The sequence below is a fragment of the Musa acuminata genome, chromosome BXJ3-7 (genome assembly GCF_036884655.1).
Source record: "Musa acuminata AAA Group cultivar baxijiao chromosome BXJ3-7, Cavendish_Baxijiao_AAA, whole genome shotgun sequence".
NCBI lineage: Eukaryota > Viridiplantae > Streptophyta > Magnoliopsida > Zingiberales > Musaceae > Musa > Musa acuminata.
In genome coordinates, this window is record NC_088355.1 from 10,520,858 (window position 1) to 10,546,175 (window position 25,318).

Below are 25,318 nucleotides of genomic sequence, written 5' to 3' on the forward strand. Positions count from 1 at the left end.
GGAGCAGAAGCACAGTGCTTTCCTTAGACAGAGGTCAAAGACATGAACTCTTGCAGAGGCAAGGGTAGGATCATGTTGTTCCATGGGTCCTTCATCCTGACGGAGCGGACTCATCTTGCATGGTGCCAAAGACGAAGGGAGCTTCGCGGCACATGCACCTTAACTCGGAAGAGCATTTGATGGAGGAACTAAGGCGACTCAACTTGCGGAGGCGAAGTTGGGTTCAGAAGGCCTTAGCACGGGGCAAGAGGACGCAGAGGCGGGTACTCTTGAAGAATATGCCACAGTGTTGCCATTCAAGTTGCTATGAAGGAAGCAGTGCGCAGCGGAGATTGTGCTGGTAGGGGCAGAGGCCCAGGATCCAGACAATGGTGCACAGATTACAGTGAAGTCGGTGGACTTCGAGAGCTATTAGGCGACGAACTGTCCTAGAGCGGTGCTTCATCTAGGTGTGACCCAGGAGTGGGTGGATGAAGGTCGATTGCCAGAGGAGCGAACAAAATCAAAGATGAACAGTTCGTGGCAATGCGATACACACAATCCGTCCCGTGAGGGATGAGATCATATGGAGGTATGATCGGGAGCTACTGGAAGCTCCACTTCGGTGAACAACACGACGGCAAGAAGGGCTATGGATTCAAGGAGTGAAGGCCATGGTACCGCAGAGGCGGGTCTTCCGGGCGTGCATCGAATTTTGCATCGGATGAAAGCCTTGGTCATCAACATATGGGGGCTGTGTTCCACCAAGGGAAAAGTTCGAATGCAAGTACCAGTGAGTTCCATGGGAGGGACTTGATCATACAGAGGTATGATCGAAGCAGCTGGAGAGTTGGACTGCTCCAGAGCTCATATTCGCTTAAGGGAGCCCGACAAGTCAGAGGACAAGGTCGAGTAAGCGAACGTTGCTACCAAGGAAGCTAAGGAGAACAGAATCGGTGCAAACTCTACAACGTGATGGCAGAGGCCATGCATGGGAGTTGCAGTCTGTCTTTCCATCGACCAAACAGACTGCTTGGAGAACACAGAGGTGTTGAAGCAGGGGGTCGAAAGGGGCGAGGAAGCGACGACGAGTCCAGAGGGACTTAGCTACCCAAAATCAAGCATCAGTCAGAATGGAGGTGGACTCAGAGGAGTGCCACAGAGACATTTCTACTGATCATGTAGAAAAGGGATACAGAGGCGAGGCGACGGATAGTAGGGCCATGGGCATGCCAGCGCCATGGTACCGCAGAGGCGGGACTTCCGTGCAAGTCATTGATCCCTTGCTCTCATGGAGGGAGAGCGCTTGGTCGTAAAAGGGGCCGAGGAGGTGGAGCATGCAGAGGCAATCTCCAAGTACCGAGATAAGGCTGAAGGGCAGAGGCCAAGAAACTTCGTAAGACCGGTGTCAACAAGTTTCTCATCAAGATAGCCGTAAGTGAAGGACTTTGGGTCATGCAAGAGTGCACGACCAAGGAACGAAGCAGGCAGTACGCGGTGCTATACCTTTGCTACTCGGTGGAGTAGGCGGCAGGGTTGATGGAGAAGACGGTACAATCCCAAAGGCGACCTCATCTATCAGAGAATTACTCCACGTTGGGGTGAAAACTTCCAGCATTCCAGAAGTTCGATGGCATTGAGAAGGTGAATCACAGTAGCCAACTCAACGCAAGGAGTGCAAACACTTCAAGTGCTTCAGAAGTGTGAGCAAAGAGCAGGCGAAGACTAGTAACCAGCTCGATGCATGAAGTACAACCTCGAGGAGGCGGGCGAAGTCAAAGTAACCTTTGCCTTCTCAACTCTTAAGAGAATGGGCGAAACCGAGTACCCCAGTTCTCTTATCTATCCAACAGAGGAGCTCTGCACAAGTTTAAAGACCCTTCGAAGATAATGGAAGACAATAGTTGTCAAATCCTCACCAACGGTGATCAGTGCTACTGAGAGTAGATCGTCCGCTTCATTTCCCAACGAAATGCCAATCGAAAGCGGAAGTGATGCGAACCTACTTGGATGTGACAACTAACTGAAAGAAGAGTCAATGAGCAAATTTTGTGGAGGAAGGACCCAAAACTTCAGAAGTTTGCGAGGCGATGCTCGTTAAAGCTCCAACAAGCATCCACCCAGTTCAAGCAGCATGTGGAAATTTTGAGAGACTGGCGCAGAAAAGATGGTCTTTTCCTTCATTTGGTGGATCCGCAAGAATCGACAAGGATCAACACAACTCAGCCAACCCCCCCAACAGAGTCAGAGTCATTGGTGAGTTGTAGCAGCATGGCGGATTAAAGGGTCGACTACTCAAAAACAGCAGCGTAGAGCAGCTGGGAGCCAGGAGGCGCATTGCAGCTGGAGCGGAAGATTGAAGACTCAGCAAAGGCGAAGAGTTGCAGTGTTCACAAAGGCTTCGACGAGGACGTCGAAGGGATAAGTGGGGGAGAATGTAACGGACAAACTTCTAAACAAGATGTTGGATGTAATGCTTATGTCTGTCCGTTGTCTTTTGGCATGTTCATGCCTTGTATAACAGGTAGAGGGGCGGCCGAAGGCTTATAAGTCCCATTTTAGTTGGGTTAGTGGCCTCTTTAGGCTTGTAAATAAAGGTTGTGTCATGTGGACACGTTCGAGAGCTTTTCGGTCTGTAATGGACCATTTTACCCTTTGTTGTGCAACTATTCAGAGCTTGTAAAGTCTGTTTGTAATTTGCATTGTCTATGAAGTGTTTTTCGGACATGTTTGCTTGTGGATCCCGATTGAGGCGTTCTTTTTAACCCGTTTTCTCTTTTGTTGGTCCTAAGGGACAATGGGAGGCTTCGGGGAGGCTGACCTTTGCGGACGGACGCGCGAGGGTGCCGCACGCCTTAGGCAAAACCAGCTAAGGTCGTGACATTACGTCAAATCCGGGGTGTTATGTCAAATCAGTTTTTTACCCCTATCATATGCCCCACCCGAAAGGAGCTATGCGTTGGTTTTGCAGGCAGGGAGCCCGATGCATGGCTTTCTGCTTCAAGCGGGCTGTTCAGGCGGGTCTGAGGGGCGCGCCGCAGATGGGTCGGTCGCGTGAATGCATCTCGAGCAGTGCTAGGCCGAGGCGCGCAACTTAGTCGGGAGGCTGAGGAGGATTGTACTCGGGGGCAATGGAGCCGATGAGGGTCGAGGAGCGCAACGCAGGCGGGGTGACCACGCAGGTGTGTCTCGGGAGGCGAAAAGCCGAGGGGCGAGGAGCACAACGCAGGCGGGGTGACCGCGCCGGTGTGTCTCGGAAGGCGGAAAACCAAGGGTCGAGGAGCACAACGCAGGCGGGGTGACCGCGCAGGTGTGTCTCGGGAGGCGGAAAGCCGAGGGCCGAGGAGCACAACGCAGGCGAGGTGACCGCGCAGGTGTGTCTCGGGAGGCGGAAAACCGAGGGCCGAGGAGCACAACGCAGGCGGGGTGACCGCGCAGGTGTGTCTCGGGAGGCGAAAAGCCGAGGGCCGAGGAGCACAACGCAGGCGGGGTGACCGCGCAGGTGTGTCTCGGGAGGCGGAAAGCCGAGGGCCGAGGAGCACAACGTAGGCGGGGTGACCGCGCAGGTGTGTCTCGGGAGGCGAAAAACCGAGGGCCGAGGAGGCCTCGGGTATTATGCGACCAAGGTTGCGGGCTCGGCAAGAGCGGAGCCGAGGCGTTCGGCGCAGGCAGGCTGCGACCGAGGTTGTGGGCTCGGCAAGAGCGGAGCCGAGGCATTCGGCGCAGGCAGGCTGCGACCGAGGTGGTACTTGGTTCTTTGGCCGTTTGATGGGTCGTCTGACTGCGCGCGGGCGCGGGAGGCCGGGTTGCTTTTTCCCTGGGGAAGGTACAGGGCTGCCCCTTTTTGGTAGTCGCCAGTTCTCGAAGCTGATATGATTGGGTGCCCCCGTACTTCGCACCGCGCTGCCGCTGGCCGCCACGTCAGGCCCTCATTAATGCGGAGCGCCCTTGGGGGTCTCTCGATGCGACGTGACGGCCGCGGGTGAGTGGGCTGCCGCCCATCCTTGGGAAGCGAAGGGGCGCTGGTTCTGACGAGTTATCCCCTTTAAATGGCGGAGGCTCGACTCCGCCTCCATCTTTTGCCGCCGTACTTTCTCTTTCGAGCTACGCTATTGCCTCCCCGGTCCCCTTCCGTCTTCCGCGTACTCTTCCTCTCTTCTTAAGGTCAGTCGGGATGTCGTCTCCTTCTCCTCCTTCCTCTCCATCCTCTTCTTCTCTTCGTGTCCTCGGAGCCGGGGAGGGAAGTCCCCCTCCGTCTCCCGCTGCGTCCTCCGACGGAGAAGCGGCACGAGCCCTTGAGGCTCTGATGTGGCCGCACGACATTGATTCCACCGTGAGCGGGGCCTTGCTGGAGGAACTCCGGTCGCGCTATAGCATCCCGGAGGACCATATCCTCAGTGCTCCCGAGCCGGGTCAACAGGCGTATGACCCAGTCCCGAAGGGCTTTGCCCTGACCCTCGACGCCCTCGAGGCGGGCTTGCGTTTTCCTCTTCACCCCCTCATAGTATCCGGCCTGTCTCTCTAGCGGATTTCGCCATCTCAGGTGGCGCCAAACTCTTGGCGTTACTTGGTGGTATTCCTGGGGGAATGCCATTATGCCAACATCACCCCCACTCTTAACCTCTTTCTTTCCTGCTACCGCCTCTGCAAGGGTTCGTGGGGCTATTTTTTGTCAGCCCGGACGGGTTTTCGAGTCGGTGGTGCCCCTTCCAGTAACAAGGGATGGAAGGGGAGGTTTTTTTATGTCAGCCGTGCGCAGGACTGGGGTTTCGGGGTTCGGTGGTCCGCGAGGGCGATCGATAACACCACCCCATGTCTGGGCGAGGCAGAGCGCCAAGCTCTGGTGAGGCTCAAGGAGATTCTCCCTAGGTCGTAGGCCATCCGTTCCATGACCGAGCAAAGGCTGGTCGAGGCGGGCCTCAGCCCAACGCCTATGGGTATGTTTAGTTACGTTTCGTCCGGGCGTTTTGCGTGGTTGGCTCCGGGTACTAACTTCTTTTGTTTTTCGTAGATATGGTGAACCTACGCTCGCTCCTGGGGGGTCAGGGTTCGGAGCCCCCCCTTCCAGCTTCGCCAACCGATCCGCAACCTCCTACTCCCGCTCCGTCGACCGACCCGCTACCCGGCTCGGCGGGCGCCCCGCTGGAGGTCGAGGCTGGGCGCCCTTCGAAGAAGGCGAAGACAACCCCGTCGAAGGGGCCCGAGGCGAGCTCTCGTCGTGGAGGGGCAGTCCCTAGTCGTCGGACGGCCGGGAAGGGTCTTCGCCCTGTCTCCGTGCGCGACCTCTGCCGGCTTCCTGCCAGAGACAGGGAGCCGTACCTGACGCGGCTAGCGAGCGAGATCCTGCCCGGTGAGCTCAGTGACCCCCTGGTTGCCCGCTGGGAGGGTTTGTCCCGGGGGTCTAAGGTGTGGGCCGGAGGGGATCCCTCCGCGACGTTCCTCCGAGGCGCGCTCCATCCCGATATGGCTCGGGACTTGTATGTCCTGCCCTCGGAGGCGTTGCTCAACAAGTCGGCCCAGTCACTGACCTGGGTAAGCGTGTTCCTGCTTTCCCGGTTCATCGGTCCGACGCCGACCTCCTTGACCTGTTTCCTTCTATGCAGGGTCTCCACTACGCGGTGGCCCTGATGGACAGGGTGCGCGACGCCGGCCGGGTCATCGGGGGCCTGGCCAGCCGCAACGCTGAAATCCTCCGCCAAGTTGAAGAGGTTCGAGCCGGAGCTGGTCCGGAGGCCGTGGCGGCTGCCGAGCAGCGTGCGTTGGACCTGGAGGCGGAGGCGACGCGCCTCCGGTCGGAGCTCGAGGTTTCTAAGAAGGCGAATGAGGGACTCCAGAAGACAATAAGGGTGGAGCGGACTGAGCTCCGCCTGGTGAAGACGGAGGCGAGCGCCCTCAGCAAAAAGCTGGAGGAGGCGAAGGCTGAGGCGAAGACGGCCTCGGAGGCGCTGGCGGAGGAGGCCCGTCTCCGACCCGCGAGAGACAAGGAGCTCCTCGAGGCCTACAAGAGGTCGGAGGGGTTCGAGCTCGGGCTAACGCGGACGGGGCGGGTATCCTTTGAATATGGATACCGTATCGCTACGTCCCGTTTCCGTGCTCGTCACCCGGGTCTCGAGGTGGAGGACCCTTTTACCCCTCACCCCGAGGACCGGGGGGGTGGATATGCCCGAGGAAGTCCCCTTCGACGATCGCCTAGAGGTCCCCCAAAAATAAAGGGGTTTTGTATTTGTTTTTGTTGGCCGGGTTTTGTAAGTTGGGTCCTGTATTTTGGTTTGCTGTCTTCAATAAAAGGAAAGACTTTTCTCCATCCGCTTTATTGTTCCCTTCTTCTTTTCCTAGGCAAAAGCTTCTTCCTTCGGGAGAGAGTTCTTCCTCTTTAAACGGAAAAGGTTTCTTCGTTTCAAACGAAAAACTTCTTAAGGTTTCCGACGTTCCAGGTTCTCGGCAAAGGAGAACCGTCTATCGACGTGAGGCGATAAGCACCCGGTCAGACTACCTTGACGACCCGATAAGGTCCCTCCCACTTGGGGGCCAGCTTTCCCCTTGCTCGGGTCGGGTCGCTAACCTCGACCCTTCGTAGGACTAGATCGCCTAACTTGATCGGTCGGGGTCGTACCTTTTTGTTGTAAACCCTCGCGATGGCTCTCTGGTAAGAGAGGGCTTTCAGGTGCGCATCAGCGCGTCGCTCCTCGAGCACGTCGAGGCTGGCACGAAGTCCTTCGTTCGAGACTTCCTCGTCATAGCTCTTTGTCCGAAGGGTGGCGACAGCCATCTCGGGTGGCAAGACGGCTTCGGTCCCGAACGTCAAACTGTACGGGGATTCTCCGGTCGCGGCCTTAGGAGTGGTGCGCAGTGACCATAGTACGCTGGGGAGCTCGTCTGCCCAGGCTGACCGGGCTGCGGACACTCTTCTTTTGAGTCCGTCCAAGATGGATCGGTTGGTTACCTCTGCTAGCCCGTTCGTCTGGGGGTGAGCCACCGAGCTGAACCTCAGTTGAATGCCATGATTGGCGCAGAATTCCTGGAACCTTCTGCCGGCGAACTGAGGTCCGTTGTCCGTGATAATGGCCTTGGGCAACCCGAACTGAGTTACCAGGTTCTTCCACACGAACTTCTCCATTTGATGTTCCGTGATCGTCGCCAGCGGCTCGGCCTCGACCCACTTTGTGACGTAGTCCACTCCTATAATTATGTACTTCCGCTGTCCAGAAGCCGGTGGGAAGGGTCCGAGGAGGTCCAAACCCCACTGCGCGAATGGCCATGCGCAATCGATGGGGCTGAGCGGGACCGCGGGTTGTCGGGGAGCGCGGGCGTGCTGTTGGCACGAGCTGCACCGCTGTACGTAAGCTTTCGCGTCCCGGCACATGGTCGGCCAGTAGTAGCCTTGGCGAAGTATTTTGTGCGCCAAGGTTCGCCCGCCGATGTGCTCGCCGCAGACCCCCTCGTGGGTTTCGGCTAGGACCGCCTGGGCTTCGTCAGGCTCCAAGCATCGCAGGAGGGGATAGGTGAAGGACCGTTTGTAAAGTCGGCCGCTCTCCTCGGTGTACCATACGTGTGTACGACGCAGGCGCCGAGCCGCGGCTTCGTCGAGGGGAAGGGTTTCGTCCCGCTTGAAGCGTAGTAGCTCCTGCACCCACGTGATCGGGGCGTTGCTTGAGGTCGTAGTCGCCACTTCAATGGCGCGAGCAGGGTGCTCCTCAACCTCCGGCCGTGCCTCGGAGGTCGGTTTTGACGCCAGCTTAGCTAGGGCGTCGGCTCGTTCGTTTTTCTTCCTCGGAACATTGGATAAGGTAAAGTAGCGAAACTTGGGGGTCAGGTCCCTTACCCGTGCCAGGTATTTCGCCATGGTCGCGTCCCGAGCTTCGTATCCGCCGTTGAGCTGCTCGGCCACAAGTTGTGAGTCGGTGAGGACGCATATCGCGGCCACCTGCATTTCGAGGGCCAGCCTTAGTCCCGCTAAGAGCGCCTCGTACTCCGCCTCGTTGTTGGTGGCTTTGAACCCGAAGCGAAGGGATCGCTCGAACGAGCGTCCGTCAGGGGCGAGGAGGACCAGCCCTGCGCCTGCGCCCTTTGAGTTGGCCGAGCCGTCGACGTGTAGGGTCCAAGCTTCGGGAGCCCGCTTGAGATCTGCGTCCTCCAGCTGCGTCAGCTCCGCAATGAAGTCGGCTACCACTTGGGCCTTGACGGCGGTCCTGGGCGAGTACCTTATGTCATGTTCGCCGAGCTCCACCGCCCATTTGAGGAGCCGTCCTGCAACATCAAATTTCGTTAAGACCTGCCGAAGGGGTTGGTCGGTGACGACCTCCACCGGGTGTGCCTGGAAGTAGGGGCGCAACTTCCGAGCTGAGAGCACTAGGGCGAGCGCGAGCTTCTCTATCGGCGGGTAACGCTCCTCAGGTCCACTCAGGACGTGGCTGACGTAGTAGATCGGGAGTTGTTGGCCGGAGCTTTCCTTGACCAGGACAGAGCTGACCGCATGCTGGGAAGCCGCCAAGTAGAGACCCAGCCTCTCGTCCGGAGAGACGAAGGCGAGCCGGGGAAGGCTGGCCAAGTGCTGTTTCATTTGTTTGAAAGCTTCCTCGCATTCTGATGTCCACTGGAAGTTCTTCGGGCTTTTGAGCGCTTTGAAGAATGGGAGGCAGCGATCGCCCGATCGGGCGAGGAAGCGAGACAAGGCGACAAGTCTCCCGTTAACTCGCTGCAGGTCTTTGACCATCCGGGGAGACTGCATATTGATTATCGCTTGAACCTTCTCCGAGTTGGCGTCGATTCCTCTCTCGTGCACAATGAATCCAAGGAACTTCCCGGAGGTGACGCCGAAGGCGCACTTCGCGGGGTTGAGCCACATGCTGAACTTGCGTAGCGTGGAGAAGGCTTCGGCTAGGTCGGCGAGGTGTGTTCCGGCCTCTTGGCTCTTCACGATCATGTCGTCCACGTAGACTTCCATGTTCCTTCTGATTTGATGGGCAAACATCTTGTTTACCGTCCTCTGGTATGTGGCCCCGACATTTTTCAGCCCGAACGACATGACTTTGTAGAAGTACACGCCTTGATCGGTGAGGAAGGTTGTGTGCTCTCTATCGCCGGGCGCCATCCTGATCTGGTTATACCCTGAGTAGGCGTCCATGAAAGAGAGTCGCGCGTGACCGGCTGTTGCGTCGACCAGCTGGTCGATCTTTGGGAGGGGGTAGCAGTCTTTAGGGCATGCATCGTTGAGACTGGTGTAGTCAACACACATCCTCCAGCTTCCATTGTGTTTCTTCACGAGGACTACATTGGACAGCCACTGAGGATATTTGGCTTCTTCTATGAAGCCCGCGGCCAGGAGCCGGTCCACCTCCTCTTGTATCGCACGTTGTCGATCAGGGGCCTGGCGCCGGGCCTTTTGTTTCACCGGGTGGGCGTCAGGTGGGATGTTGAGATGGTGCTCTGCGACCTCGGGGTCGACGCCCGTCATGTCCGATGGGGACCATGCGAAGACGTCGGCATTTTCCCGTAGGAGACCGACGAGCTGCTCCCGTTCCCGCTCTGGTAGTTCCGATCCGATCTTCACGGTCTGGTCCGACCAAGCTTCTTGCAAAGGAATGTCAACGGTGGACCCCGTCGGCTCGGGATGGGGAGTCAATTTCTTCTTTTCCCGCGGATCTTCCGGGGGCGATTCGGTCCTGGCTCTCTTGCCCAATGATACGACGGTAAGGTAGCACCGCCTGGATTCTCGGGGGCTTCCCGTAGCCTCCCCGACTCCAGCGTGAGTTGGGAATTTAATGGTCTGGTAGTAGGTCGAGACGACCGCTCTGACCTTGTTGAGGGTTGGCCGACCGAGTATGGCATTGTAGGCGGTAGGAAGGTCGACCACCAGAAAAGTGGCCATCACAGTCTTCGACTTCGGTGGGGTCCCCAAAGTCAGGGGTAAAGTAATGGCCCCCAGGGGTGATATTGAATCTCCCGTGAAACCGGTGAGCGCCGAGCACATCGGGCTCATATTCTCCCTGACCAAGCCCAGCTTTTGAAAGGCGTCGAAGTAGAGTATGTCGGCCGAGCTCCCCGTGTCGACCATGATCCTCCTCATTTGTGCGTTGGCTACCCTGGCTGATATTACCAAAGCGTCGTCGTGGTCGGGTCGCTCGGTAGCTCCGGTTGGGAAGGTGATCTCGGGCTCCGACTCGTGCCCCGAGGCTTCGTCAAGCGCGGCTCGGGCATACGCCTTCCTGCCCGACATGGAACCTCCCCCTGATGCGGGGCCCCCGGCTATCACATCGATGTGCCGCTCGACGGGACCTTCTGGGCGAGGCGACTGCTCTTTGTTCGGCCGGAGGTACCGGCCAAGGTGACCTCTGAGGATAAGCTCCTCGATTTGCCTCTTCAGCTCGTAGCATTGCTCAGTGTCGTGCCCGTGCTGCCGATGAAATCGACAATATCTTGATCGGTCCGCGAGCTCCCGCGGGTTCCTCATCGGGCGAGGGTCCTTGAGCAGTCCTTTCCCCTTTTCGTGTAGGAATATTTCAGTCCGGGACGAATTCAAGGCGGGAAGAGGAGGCCTCGGGTCAGGTCTGTCCAACTTTCGCCGGGAGGCGGCGGGTTGTTGCTGTCGGGGCAGTTCTGACTTGACCTTTTTGTGTTCCTCCCGCCTTCCAAACATCCAAGTCTCCACGGCGATGAACTGACTGGCACGCTGGAGCATCTCGGGGACCGCGACGGGGGGTCGCTCTACGAGCGACCAAAAGAACCTGGAGGGGCGCAGGCCTGTCATGAATGCCTGTATCAAGAAAGAGGGGTGAGCATCCGACAATCCACGGATTTGGGTTGTAAATCGGTTCACAAAGTGGGAGAGGGGCTCGTCCTCCCTCTGGTTGAGCCCGAGGAGTAATGCCATGGACGGTTTAGGTCGGGCGTACGCCAGGAAGTTAAGCTCGAAATCCTTGGCGAGCTGGTCGAAGGAGGCGATGGTCCCCGGCTTCAGGCCGCCGTACCACGTACGGGCCGGCCCGCGCAGAGTCGTTGGGAATGCCCTGCACATCAGGGCGTCGGAAGTTCTGAATAGCGCCATCTGGGCGCGGAAAGCGGCCACGTGGTCTGCCGGGTCGGTGGCGCCGTCATACGCATCCAAAGAGGGGAGGCGGAAGTGCGGCGGGATCGCCTGATTTTGTATCTCGGGGGTGAACGGAGATCCTTGGCGTCCGTCTGCCCCGAGCTCTCCCTTTGACTTGCGGACTTCCTGTTGTACCTATTCAAGCCTTTGACTAACAAGGCGTAGCTGAGCCCGTAGGGCATTAGTCGAGTCGGCGATCGGAACCTCGGGCTCGGGTCGGCTTGCCGTGTCTTCTGCTTCTCGGCTCCCGGGCCGAGCTGCGGGGTTTTGAGGTGAGATGGGGAGCTCAGGAAGCGGTACGTGAGTCTAGACAGGGGTCTCCCGTTGTGGCGAGGGCCGGGTCTCGTGCGGAGGGGTCCGTTGGGAGACGATCGGGATGATGGTCTGGACAATGCTTGTCAGGGTCCGGACTTGGTGGGCGAGGTCGTGAAAAGCCTCGGGTGATACCGACGACGGGCCGGCAGGCGCACCGTCGGGGGGTGATAAGCCTGGGTCATTGAACAGTCGCCAGTAGCGCTCCGATACCGCCGCGGGGCGGTCGTCGTGGGTTTCATTATGCGGGGGATGCTCCCCCAAGGCGGGGAGCTCGGTAGTTGAGGATCCGCCGAGGCGGATTCGCTGATCGCCTGACATTTGGACGGCCCTCCTTCTAGCGCCAATCTGTTACGGTAAGTAACCTTTTTTAGCCGTGACCTCTGTGTCGACGCGGCTGGTTCAGGGCTCCAAATGGCTGGGATCAGACGTGGCTTCCCCGGGGGTGCTGTGGTGACTGATGTAGGGGATCTGACTAGAAAGTTCCACGGCGTCAAGTGGGTTCGGCGGCGGTCGAGTACCTGTACACAGATCGGGTCGGTGGTTCGGCCCGACCCCTCCGACGATCAAGTCAGTGATGGTGGAGAGGAGTTTTTGAGTGAGATCGTCCCCCCTCCTGTTAGGAGCCAAAGGGTATTTATAAGTGGGTTTGATGTTACCTGATGTGCCATCCTGCCGGGGTAGGGTCGTACCTCTGATGGCGTCTGTCGTCGTGGTCGTTGCATGGAAGGCCGAGCTGCCGCAGGGTATGGGGGGTGTCAGTCAGCGCCATCCCCTGCCTCGGCCGGCCATGAGGGGTCAGCCGAGGAGGTTGTTTGGGTATGGCGGGTGTGGGTGCACGTCGTGTCGTTGTTAATGCACGTTCTGGGGTAGTGTGCCGCATAGGGTGTCCGACGTGGGGGTGCATTACGTCAAATCCGGGGTGTTATGTCAAATCAGTTTTTTACCCCTATCAAGGCCTATAAATTTTTTGAGCATATTAAGGATGACAATCGATATATTCTAACATTTTTGCTCCCACAGTAATAGCATCATTAGTAGAATTTCACTAAGGGCAGGCCTTGGTATAATAGCAAAGTTGTTCCTTTGCAACTTGGGTAATCAAGGTCTAAGTCACAATAGCATCCATATTCATAGGGGTAAGGCTGTGTCACTATGGCAGAAACCTCATGCACTAAATTTAGTAGAAGCTTATTGAATTCATTTTCTTCTAACAAAGCAAAAGCAGTGTCCTACACTCCCAAAAATGACTTCATCTTGTTAGCTTACAAGGAGGAATAAATTTTCAAAAAGAAAGAGATGTGATAACAAAAAATTATGATTCTTGGTTGTCCAGGTTTGTCATTTTTAGTAAAATTTGGTATGACTTATTTGTATCGGTTTTTAAAATTTCTCCTTTTCCAGAAACAATTTCAATAATAACAAGAACACAGGCATAAAGTCCCAACTATTTAGGGTCGGTTACATGGATCGTTTACTATCATTGAGGTCTATAAAGAGCTATATCATTAATTAAGTTATGAATATTTAAATCTTTATTTATAGTTTCAATTAAAGTCTTTCATGTGTCATCCTACCTCTCCTTATACCACCTTCTTAGTGATACCTCCTTATACCACAAAGGTAATCATTTTACTTATTCTAAGTGTCGCATCTTTAGATCTCCTAAGCAAACATCTTTTCCCCTATTAAATTATAATATGATGCTTCAACTCACTAATTAATAATTAATATTTTCCTCTAATTATTAAATATATTTCATGGTAACATAATATATACTGCATCAGCATTCAGGCAGCTGTGCACCAGAGGGAGAGAAGTGGCACAATTCATGAAGCAAAGAAGAACAAAATAATTTCATGTTATTTAAGTGATCAAATCCTAGTATTCTAATGACAATGCCATAGTTTCAATCTATAAGCTTAATACTTAAGCCCCAAGACAATTATTTAGATTGCCCTCCAAGAGTAACAATTAAAGAAAGTAACTAATTTGCAATCTAATTTAAAAATATAGTAAATAGAGATCAAATTGGTTTTATTGTAATTGAGCCAATCTCTTTCCCTTTCAAGCTTTCCAAATTGAGATCATAATTGTGATCATGATTCTGATAAAAAAATTTGATATGTTTTAGCTCGATAGAAGCAAAACCATCAAATACTATGTGATCAAACTGATATCTAGAGTTTTCAAGCTCAATCTAGCCATTCTAGGAATCATTCCGACATGACAAACCCAAACCTAGACTGCGTCAAGCATAAGACCTGAAATACGGGAATCATGAATGACTTACCTCCCTTCTGCTTTATATAAAATCTGATTCTATGAAGCAGGATTTTGATTATATACTCCAAGAGAAAACCAGACTGTCACGAACGGTCGTCGCACACCTGCAACAACTCCGTTCAACGAACCGTTCGTCGCTCACACCTACATGTACAGCTGCTTGGCAACATGTTTTGTCTTGGTTTTGGATCATTTTGCTTGTAAAAATGTAAGTTCGAACAAGCTGCACCGTTACAAAGCGGCCGCTCACCGAACTGAGCAAAACAGCCCAAAACAACTCCGTTTTCGTGTGCCGCAGGCTGATTTCTGGAATCCGCCTCCGCTCACCAAAACGTCAGCCATCTCAACCCCTTGGAACCCCCCGGGTAGCACAGGGCTGGATGGGGCTTCGGTATAGTACCGGGCGTTGAACACTCTTTCGCAAGTTCGCACGTTGCCTTGACGGGAACTTGTTGTCACGCCCGGGACTTGGTGAGTAGCTGTTTGTGGGCTTGCAGCTGTTCGTTCAACCTTCTAAAGCCCTTGTTTTCCCCCTCTCCCTCTTTTCTCTTGTGCACACAAGGTGCTTGCTGAATTGCTTGTAAAGCTTCCCCTTTTCGCGAGACGTCGGGACTTGTCCGTCGCTCGTTCTTCGAACTAACCAACTTTCTCTTTTTATAGGTCCTTCGGGACCTGTGAGAGGTTACAAGTGGGCTGATCTTTGCGGATGCAAATCGCAAGGGCGAAGCGCGACTTAGGCAACGCAAGCTAAGTTCGCGTCTTTGCCGCAAGGGTGCTCTGCGACTTAGGCAACGTAAGCTAAGTTCGCGTCTCGGCCGTAAGGGTGCCTCACGCCTTAGGCAATTCCAGCTAAGGCCGTGACAAGACGGCGCTTCAAGTAAGAACTAATTCATACATAATGTTCCAAGTTTTTTTATAAGGGACAACAAGAAATGGTTGGGCTAAAAAGGACTTAGAAGCTAGAATGAAGGTAGTAGATTTATCATATTCAAATTGGAGGTTGAAGTATATTGTTGCATTAACATTATCAGTCTCTAAAATTTAAGCAGCTCTTGACCTTCTTATGCCACACCACAGTTATTTCTATTTTTATCAGCTAATCTTACTAATCAAACCCACACTAATCAGGAAAATCAAAGCAACAAGTCCCTGTCACATTTTCTTCAATTGCAGACTCTGAGAAGGCAAGCAGAATGAAATGTGTGTGTGTATGTGTATAGATAGTCAGATACACACACACGTGCCAGAGCTTACAACTAAAAACAAGAGCTATTTCAGAGAGAAAAATGAAGAGGACTTTGCATAAAAATAACATAAATAATTCTGCAGAAAAGATCGAAAAGGGGTAGATACCAAATAGACCTAAACCAGAATGAAAGTGTACTTATAGCGGATCTTATAACTAAAGTTAATTTGCACAAAGCCAAAATACATAATTCTGGGGAAGTTCAATAAACAGCATACCAAATAGACTGAAACCATTTGTATCTTGTGAATCTACCGAAGTTGAATTCTCTAAAAGATCACATTTTCCAACAACAACACAAGAACCCCAAAGCAATGTTATAAGCATAACAGTTGATCCAGCAAGCAAACCCATTCCAATCAAGACCTGATTCTGTGCAACTTCTTTGCTCCCAGACAGACCAGAAACTGCATAGTTTGTTAGTAAAGTTGTATCAGCAAAAGTACATCAACTGTAACATTGAACAAAAGTATCATTCGCCAAATTAGCTAGTTTCGATAAACTCATATTTCTCTTACTTGTAAATTATCATCTCATGATGCACAGTTTCTATTCAAGAAAAAGCACCAGTAACTTTCATCGCCAGAATTTAGCTACAATCAGGCTGCAACCACCTCATAACCTAAGACTAAAGAAACTGAATGCCTCTTAAAGTTTTAGTCATATATCAAATATTATAATTGTAAAAGTGTCTTTGCAATGCGGATGAAAATTTTTCCTTTGACTTCAGAGAATTTTCCACCACCATTTTTCCTATTTCATTTTTTTTTATTCTTCTTAACAGGATGTCTCCGTTTCCATCACTCCTTCACGTTCTTGGGCTCCGGAGGAGACGGTCCAGTCACACCCTAGGTGTATTCTTGACCATTCCCACATGAAAGGATGAAGTACTCGTCACGATTGCGCTTGCCCATTGACGACCCCCTTTACTAGTAACTATTCGACCAATTTCCTGATCGTAATCCTTCACACAACATAGAGATTCTAATACGAGCTTCCAAAATTTTCGCCAACACGATAAAATCAAGCAAGAAAGGAAAATACAAACTCACACAGCACAACGACAAAACCAAACGAAATCATATCATAAATAGGAAAATTGGCATAACAAGAAACAGATCCCATGAAGTTTCACGCGAGTCCAACCCACATCAGAGAGATGACGACCAGAGGAACAGAAAAAGCAAGAAATGATCTACCAAGAATGAGCAAGGCGTCGGGGAGAGCCCCAAGAATCGGGAGGAAGAGGCCCCCCACGATCCCAGGGCCCAAGATCTCAAGCAGCATCTCGCTCCCGGCCGAGAGGCACGTCGCCGCCTTATACATCAAGAACCCGTACACCAGCACGAGGAACAGGTTCCCCGCCACCGTGGTGGTGCAGGGGAGGAACCCGTACGAGGGCTCACACGCCTCCGCAGCGCTCCCGCGGGGGAGGACGAGTAAGGGGCTGTGCTTGTACCCAGCAGCGGCGTAGCCGGAGATCCCATCGGAGGCCGGCAGCTCCATCGCGTCCCCATCGAACGGCGGCGAAATCGCGCGGCCGTCGACGCATCGGCCGGAGAGGAGAAGGACGAGGAGGGAGAAGACGAAGGCAAGGAGGAGAGGAGGGAAGTCGACAGGTCGGTGCCGGTGCGCCATCAGCCCAAAAAGGTCAAGGCGAACTGATCGAGAAGATGAGGCCGCTCTTAGTAAACTAACAGAAGATACTTTTGCAAAGAAGCCCACAATTCTTTCGCTATCAACTTTGATGTGTAAATTTTACGAAAAAGTCCATTTACTTCCTTCAATTACTTTATTTAGGTGTATATTGAATGAACCGCGGAGGATCGGACGGTTGTTATACACGCATGCAGCCGTCGTTTCGTTATAGGTGAATGCCAATGAATGCAAGAGAAGACGAGACTGGAGATGGAGATTGAGATGGATGCGCTGTGTGTCGCTCGTTCTTTTCTCGTCGGAGAGTCGGCTCGCGTGGGGTCAATCGGGCTGGCGCGGCGGTGGTGGGGACGGTGATGGTTTCGCTTTCCTTGCGCTCCTCTCGTTCGGGCAGTACAGATTGGAGGATAAATAGAATAGACGTGTCCTTTAGTCAGATCGGTACGGGTTTAGATTGTGTTATACTGGTTGGCCCCACTGTGGGCCCGGGAGAGATTTCGGATAAGAATACTCTTGTAAGTATTGGGATAATATTTTGTCATCGTTGACGAATATTATGTTAATCATAATAAGAAATGGATTACTTAAAAAACAATGTTACCGGAAGGACAAGGAATTTTAATATTTATTTTTTATTATATAAATATCTTATGTATTCTAAAATTTTTGTAGGAGGATTCGAAAAAATATTTTGAATATACATGTAATTTTGGTAGGTAAAATTATAAAAATTAAGAAAAATTATTTTCAAGATTTAGCTGAGAAGGTGTGTAAGAAATTTTGATCATGAATTTAAATTAATTTAGGGGAATTTTTTATATTACCTTTATTTGATTATTCTCTTATAATGAAAAATCTTGACTTTTTTTTAGAATAAAGATAAGAAAGATTATTATATTTTATTATTAACTAATTATTATAAATAATAAGTATTTTATGATGTCTAGAGTTAGTGTCTTAGGTGGACTTAAAATCAATAAGTTGTAGTGAAAAAAGAATAAACATGATCAAGAAAAGAAATCCTGATAATTAGATTTCTTAGTTTTACCGACTATACAAGAGGTGAGAAATACTTTGAGAATATTATCTAGTATTTTTAGAAATGATAAAAAAATATAAATTCTTCTACGAGCTGTGCTGTATAAGAAAAGTGTACAAAATTAGAATTATGTTTAAGTGAGAAAAACTCTGAGCTCATATGATAAAAAATTTGATTGGATATTGACGAAAAGTATCGAACCACATTAATCTTTTATCGATTTTCTGATATATTATTTATGTCTAGATTTTTTATTTTTAAATTTTTTTTATCCCTCCCACACACTAATAATACAACTTGTTCTTATCCACATGAATATCTTTTGTTGATGTATAGATTTCTCTTTTATTTTCAAAATTTTTTTATTCCTCTGCACACAAATAATATAACTTGTTCTTATCCACATGAATATTTTTGATGAGGTAAACAACGGCGGCTGAACTATCTACCACTCATTCAGTAACAAAAAGACTAGAGAAAGTTAATCATGATAGGACTTTAAATCTCTAAATCACTTGTACTACACAACTTTGAGTGTGACATCCGATCCTTGAGTCATCTTAGAGCCTATGCAAGTAAGCTATTATCTGCATCCTCCCTCCTCTCGCCACTCTATTCTCAGTCTCCATCTCATGGCATGGCAAACTCTTCACCAGCACGGAAGGATGCTTCACTGGACGATGTACCTCTTTCTGTGAAGGTTGATAATTAGAGAATTTTATCTTGTGTTTCTCAGGATCAAAACTTAAATGTATCTCTCAATGCTTTGTCTGTGTGGTTGTAGATACAATAAACCTATAACCCCTCGTCTACTAGTGTGTATGACCTCTAAAGAAACAAGTTTCACATTGTCGTGTGATGCTTCAAGCTTTACGGGATGGTGGTGGAGCCGTGGAGATTATTTGAACTATATTATCCACATCTCATGTCTTCTGTTTATACGGACGCAGAATCAAGTTTGTCCATAATAATAAGTTGCAACCTCTTCGAGTATATCTTCGATGACAGAAAACTATATATCAAATTATAAATAATCTAAAATTATATTTCAATAGCTAATTTATAGTTATATTTTCCAGCATTGAGATTCGTAAGAAGTTATCCGTTATGGATGAATCTGTATAGTTTTACCTTTTTATAAAATCTTGATATTTTTACTCCTCAATTGATATAAAACTAAACGTATTTACTTGTTTCCTTGTTATTATGAGAGTCCATGTCTCATTAGTTCTCTTTTTAGTATTAAAATTGTTGCGAGGGGCAACTGTATGCCGTGGGCTCAGGGCCGACGCGGCTTTGTTCGAGTCCGAATGTGCGAGGATCTGGCACGGTGCTCCTTGGGCCAGTTGGGGTGGTCGGTCGAAGCTGTCCGGATGGGATGTAGTGTGAGGGGTGGAGCCTTAGCGCGGCATTAGAAAGGTGTGACCTCGCCCTGGTTCCTGCACACAGGTCGGGTCGGGAGCTCAACCCGACCACTCCGACGATCAAGTTAGGAGATGCGGTCGAGAGTTGTCTTCCTCTCCCCACCTGTTTAGAGTGCATGGGTATTTATAGGGAAGCTTACCGTTACCTGACGTACCCGCTTGTGTGAGGTCGGGTCGCACCTCTGATGGCGTTTGACATCGTTACTGACGTTGCGTGGAGAACCGGATCGTCGCAGGGTATGGGCGAGGGTCAGTAGTCGTCCTACCCTACCATGGTCAAGCGTGAGGGGTTGGAAGTCGTTGCCTGATACCGGGTGACGCCAGCGCGAGTCGAGTCAGCGTTATTGCCTTCCGCATCGGGCAGGGTGGCGCCCAGGTGGGGCCATCGTCATGACACGTCATGCCACCATTATTTCCCCTATCATATTCCCCCCCCGGAAGGAGCCATGCGTCGGTTGTGGCAATCGGGGGAGGGAGTCCGAGGCATGGCTTTCATTCTTGGTGCCGTAGCGGTCTCCAATGGCGTGTGGTCAAGCTCGTCTTATGCAGGCGGGGTCCCGAGCAGTATGCGTCCGAGGAGCATGACGCAGGCGGGCTGACCACGCTGGTGTATCTTGGGCGTTATGCGTTCGAGGAGCATGATGCTGTACCTCGGGCGTTATGCGTCCGAGGAGGTGGCCTCGGGCATTATGCAATCGAGGATGTGGTCTCGGGTGTTACGATACCGAGGAGGTAGCCTCGGGCATTATGCGGCCGAGGATGTGGTCTCGGGCGTTACGCGACCGAGGAGGTGGCCTCGGGCCTTATGCGGCCGAGGAATGACTTTGTTCCGGCCAGCGATTGATCGTTCAATCGTGCGCGGGCGCAGGCGACCGGTTGCTTTTTCCTGGGGAAGGTCAAGGGGCCGCCCCTTTTGGGAGTCGCCGGCTTTCGAGGCCGATATGATTAGTGTTTTAAGGCGGAAACAATTGTTGCTTTTAAGGTTGATTGGATTAGCGCTTCTGAGGTTGATGTGATTAGCGCCTCCGTACTTTGCATCGCGCTGCATTTATGGCGAGGTGACACTCTTAGTCTTCGCAGCGCACTTTGGGAGAGGAAGGGTTGTCGTTTTGGCGGGATGCTGCTTGCTTATAAGTAGCATGAGGCTAGCCGTTGGGGGGCCTCTTCATCTGTTTCGTCGTGCCACTTCGTGCTCCATCGTTTTACTCGCACCAGTCGTTCCTTCTTTTCTTGCTAAAGGCCAGTAAGAATGGTGTCTCCCTCTTCCCATTCGTCTTCTTCTTCGCCAAAAGCCGGGGAGGCGGCGGCTTTGTTGAGTCCTACCTCGTCATCCGACGAGAAGGCGGCCCGAGCCCTCAAGGCCCTGATGTGGCTGCATGACCACGACTCCACCGTGGGTGAATCGGCACTGAGCCTCCTCCGGGATCACTATGGCATCCCGGAGGAGTTCGTCCTTCTTGCTCCTGAGCCCGGTCAACGGGCGTACGACCCGATTCCTAGAGGCTTCGCCCTCACCCTTGATGCTTTCAAGGCCGGGCTGTGCCTCCCTCTACACCCCGTCATAGTCTCATGTCTCTCCTGGTGGCGTATCTCTCCGTCCCAGATGGCGTCGAATTCATGGCGCTATCTGGTGGCGTTTTTGGGGGAGTGCCATTATGCCGACATAACCCCGACCCGTGCCCTCTTCCTTTCCTGCTTCCGTCTTTGTAAGGGTTCGGGGGGCTACCATCTGTCCGCCCGAGCGGGTTTTCGAGTGGGCGGGGCTCCTTCCAGTAATAAGGGGTGGAAGGAGCGTTTCTTTTTTGTCAGTCGCTCGGGAGATTGGGGGTTCGGGGTCCGCTGGGCGACGCGTGCGATAGACAACACCGTCCCAGTTTTGGGCGACGAGGGGGGCCGAGAGCTCCGGAGGCTTAGAGAGATCCTCCCGGCCTCCAGCGCCATCCGGAATATGTCCGAGCGGTGGTTGGTGGAGGCGGGTCTTAGCCCGGTGCCTCTAGGTAGGCTCCAGGGGGCGGTTCTTTTAGGGGTTCTTCTCTTTTTCCTCATGGTCTATTTGCTTAACTGACCGTCGTTATGGCCTTTCTTCGTAGAGATGGTGCTTCTCGAAGTCCTATGTGGAGGAAAAACTTCTTCGGCCACGTCGGGCCATTCGCCAAGGCGGGCACGAGGGAGGCTCCCATGGACGTCGAGGCTGGTCAGCCTCGGAAGAGGCCGCAGGTGCTTGCGGGTGAGGGTCCTGAGGTGGTCGCAACTTCTTCGGCGGCGGAAGGCGTCGTAGCACCGGCGGCTAACGCCGCGAGGAGCCTTGGGGAGGGCGAGGCTGGCACGAGTGGGGATGCGGCGGTGGAAGCGCCGCGTCAGCCCTCCATACGCGAGCTTCTCTGTCTTCCGCTCGGGAGGGAGGACGAGCCTTACTTGGCGCGGGAGGTGGGCGCTCTCCCGCGCGACGCGGGCACTGATCCGTTAGTGGGCCGGTGGGACGGTCTCACCCGGGGCAGCCGGGTGTGGGCCGACGAAGACTGCGCGGCCAGATTCGTCCGCGGAGGGCTTCATCCTGACATAGCTCGAGATTTGTATACCCTGTCTTCCGAGGTCTTGCTTAGCAAAGCCGCTAAGTCGCTGTTGTGGGTAAGTGTTGTTTCATCCTCCCGCTTGTAGGTGGGTAAACTTTGTTTTGACCTCGCCCTTTTCGTAGGGTAACCACTATGCTGCCGTGCTGATGGACCGCGTTCGTGACGCGGGACGAGTTATCGCCGCTCTGAGCAGCCGCAATGCCGAGCTCCGGAGGCAAGCGGACGAAGCTCGGGCCGGAGCGGGACCTGAGGCGGTCACAGCGGCCGAGCAACGCACCTCGGATTTGGAGGTGGAGGTGTCGCGCCTTCGATCCGAGCTCCAAGCGTCCGCGGAGCAGCTCGCGGAATTCCAGATGCGGCTGGAGGCGTCCGAGGAGCGTAATGTGGAGCTCCAGACGCATTTGAGGGCGTCGGTGGCCGAGTCTCGCTCGGCGAGGACGGACTCTCTTAAACTGATCCGGTGCCTCGAAGAGTCGTGAGCCGAGGCGTGGAGGGCCTCCGAGGCCCTTGACGCCGAGATCCGCCAAAGGCCGAGGAGGGATAAGAGGCTGATCGAAGACTATAAGGGTTCCTCAGGCTTCCAACTCGGCCTTGTTTGGACCGGGCGGGTCTCGTATGAGTACGAGTATCGTGTTGCCCTTGCTCGTTTCAAGGTGCGCAATCCCGACTTGGAGGTCATAGAGGATCCCTTTGGTTCCTTCCCCGAGGATCTGGGCGTCAACATGCCGGCTGAAGTTTCCTTCGACGATAGCCCAGATTCCCCCGAGGAATAAAGACCTCTATACTTTTTGCTTTGTTTTGTAACGCGCTTTTTGAATAGACATGGTCTCTCTCTTCTTCCCGATGGAGTGTCTACGTCTTGGTACGGCTCTTTCTTTGGCCAAGTCTTTACTTACGGAAAGAACCTTTTGAGATTTTGGGTGTTCCAACTCCTTGGTATGGGGTGACCTATCATTGTGGTGAGTCGGAATGTACCGTCTCCGATGACTTCGGTCACCCGGTAAGGGCCTTCCCAACTGGAAGCCAACTTGCCTCGTGCTCGGGTCGGGTCGCTGACCTCGGTCCTCCGTAGGACTAGGTCGCCTAGTTTGATGGGTCGGGGTCATACCTTTCGGTTGTAAACCCTCGCGACTGCTCTTTTATAAGAGAGGGCTCTTACGTGTGCGTCGGCGCGCCGCTCCTCCAGCAGATCGAGGTCGGCTCGAAGTCCTTCGCCCGAGGCTTCCTCGTCGTAGCTTCGTGTTCGAAAGGTGGCGATGGCTACCTCGGGTGGGAGGACAGCTTCAAATCCGAACGCGAGGCTGTAAGGGGACTCCCCCGTTGCAGTTTTGGGAGTGGTACGTAGCGCCCATAGTACGCTCGGGAGTTCGTCTGTCCAAGTTGATCGAGCCGCGGACACTCTTCTTTTGAGCTCGTCTAGGATGGACCGGTTGGTCACCTCTGCCAGGCCATTTGTTTGAGGGTGAGCCACCGAGCTGAACCTTAGCTAGATTCCGTGGTTCGCGCAGAACTCCCGAAATTTCCGACCAGCAAATTGGGGCCCGTTATCCGTGATGATGGTGTTCGGCAGGCCGAACCGAGTTACAAAGTTCTTCCACACGAACTTCTCTATTTGTCGTTCCATGATTGTCGCCAATGGCTCGGCCTCTACCCATTTTGTAAAATAATCTATGCCTACGACGATGTATCTCCGCTGTCCCGCAGCTAGGGGGAAGGGACCGAGGAGGTCCAAACCCCATTGCGCGAACGACCACGCGCAGTCGATGGGGGTTAACGGGACTGCGGGCAGCCAGGGTGTGCGGGCGTGTTCTTGGCATGAGCGACACCGTTGCACATGGGCCTTTGCGTCCCGACACATGGTCGGCCAGTAATAACCTTGGCGGAGTACTTTATGTGCCAGGGTCCGCCCGCCGATGTGTTCTCCACAGATCCCTTCGTGGACCTCAGCCAGGACGGTCCGGGCTTCATCGGGCTCCAAGCACCGTAGAAGGGGGTACGAGAAGGACCGCTTGTAGAGCCGTCCACCCTCCTCGGTGTACCATGCATGCGTGCGACGTAGGCACCGTGCCGTCGCTTTGTCGGGCGGGAGAGTTCCGTCCCGTTTAAAACGGAGCAGCTCTTGTACCCAGGTAGTAGGCGTGCTACCCGAGGCTGTGGCCGCGACTTCGATGGCGCGGGCAGGTAGCTCGTCGACCTCGGGCCTGACTTCGGGGGCTGGTTTCGATGCCAACTTAGCTAGTGTGTCGGCGCGCTCGTTTTCTCCCCTTGGGACGTTAGATAATGTAAAATGAAGGAACTTGGTGGTCAGGTTCTTTACCTGTGCCAGGTATTTCGCCATGGTCGGGTCGTGGGCCTCGTATCCCTCGCTGAGTTGCTCGGCCACCAGCTGGGAGTTGGTGAGGACGCGGATGGCGACCACCTGCATCTCGAGGGCCAACCTGAGTCCTGCTAGAAGCGCCTCATATTTCGCCTCGTTGTTGGTGGCCTGGAACCCGAAGCGGAGGGAGCGTTCGAAAGACCGCCCGTCGGGAGCGTACAACACCAGTCCCGCGCTAGCACCTTTTGAGTTGGCTGATCCGTCGACGTGCAGGACCCAAGTCTCGAGGGGCTGTCCGAGGCTTTCATCCCCGATCTGGGTTAACTCCGCGATGAAGTCGGCCATGGACTGGGCTTTGATTGTTGTCCTGGGCACGTATTGAATGTCATGTTCGCCGAGCTCCACCGCCCATTTGAGAAGCCGTCCTACAACGTCGAACTTAGACAAGACCTGTCGAAGCGACAGGTCCGTGACGACTTCCACCGGGTGAGCCTGAAAATAGGGGCGTAGCTTCCGGGCGGACAATATGAGCGCGAGCGCTAGCTTCTCGATCGGTGGGTATCGTTCCTCAGGACCGTTGAGGACGTGGCTGACATAGTAGACCGGGAGCTGCTCGCCGAAATTTTCCTTAACCAGGACGGAGCTTACTGCGTGCGGGGAGGCAGCCAGGTAGACGCTTAGCTTCTCCCCGGGAGAGACTGAGGCAAGCCGAGGGAGGCTGGCCAAGTGTTGTTTCACTTGCTCGAGGGCTTCTTCGCATTCTGTCGTCCATTGGAAACCTTTTGGGTTCTTCAGCGCCCTGAAGAAGGGGAGGCAGCGATCACCTGATCGAGCAAGGAAGCGGGACATGGCGACGAGTTTTCCGTTGAAACGCTGCAGGTCCTTGATCGTCCGGGGTGATTGCATATTGATGATCGCCTGGACCTTTTATGGGTCGGCGTCAATTCCTCTTTCGTGTATAATGAACCCGAGGAACTTCCCCGACGTGACGCCGAAGGCGCACTTCGCGGGGTTGAGTCGCATGCCGAACTTGCGCAGCGTGGCGAATGCCTCGGTCAGATCGGCTAGGTGAGCTCTGGCCTCTTGGCTCTTCACGATCATGTCGTCGAAGTACACTTCCATGTTCCGCCCGATTTGGTGGGCGAACATCTTGTTCACCGTTCTCTGGTATGTTGCCCCGGCGTTCTTTAATCCGAAGGGCATGACTTTGTAGAAGTAAGCCCCTTGATCGGTGAGAAAGGAAGTGTGCTCTTGATCTTCGGGCGCCATTCTGATCTGGTTGTATCCTGAGAAGGCGTCCATAAAGGAGAGGCGGGCATGACCTGCCATGGCGTCGACCAGCTGGTCGACCTTCGGAAGGGGATAGCAGTCCTTCGGGCATGCATTGTTGAGACTAGTGT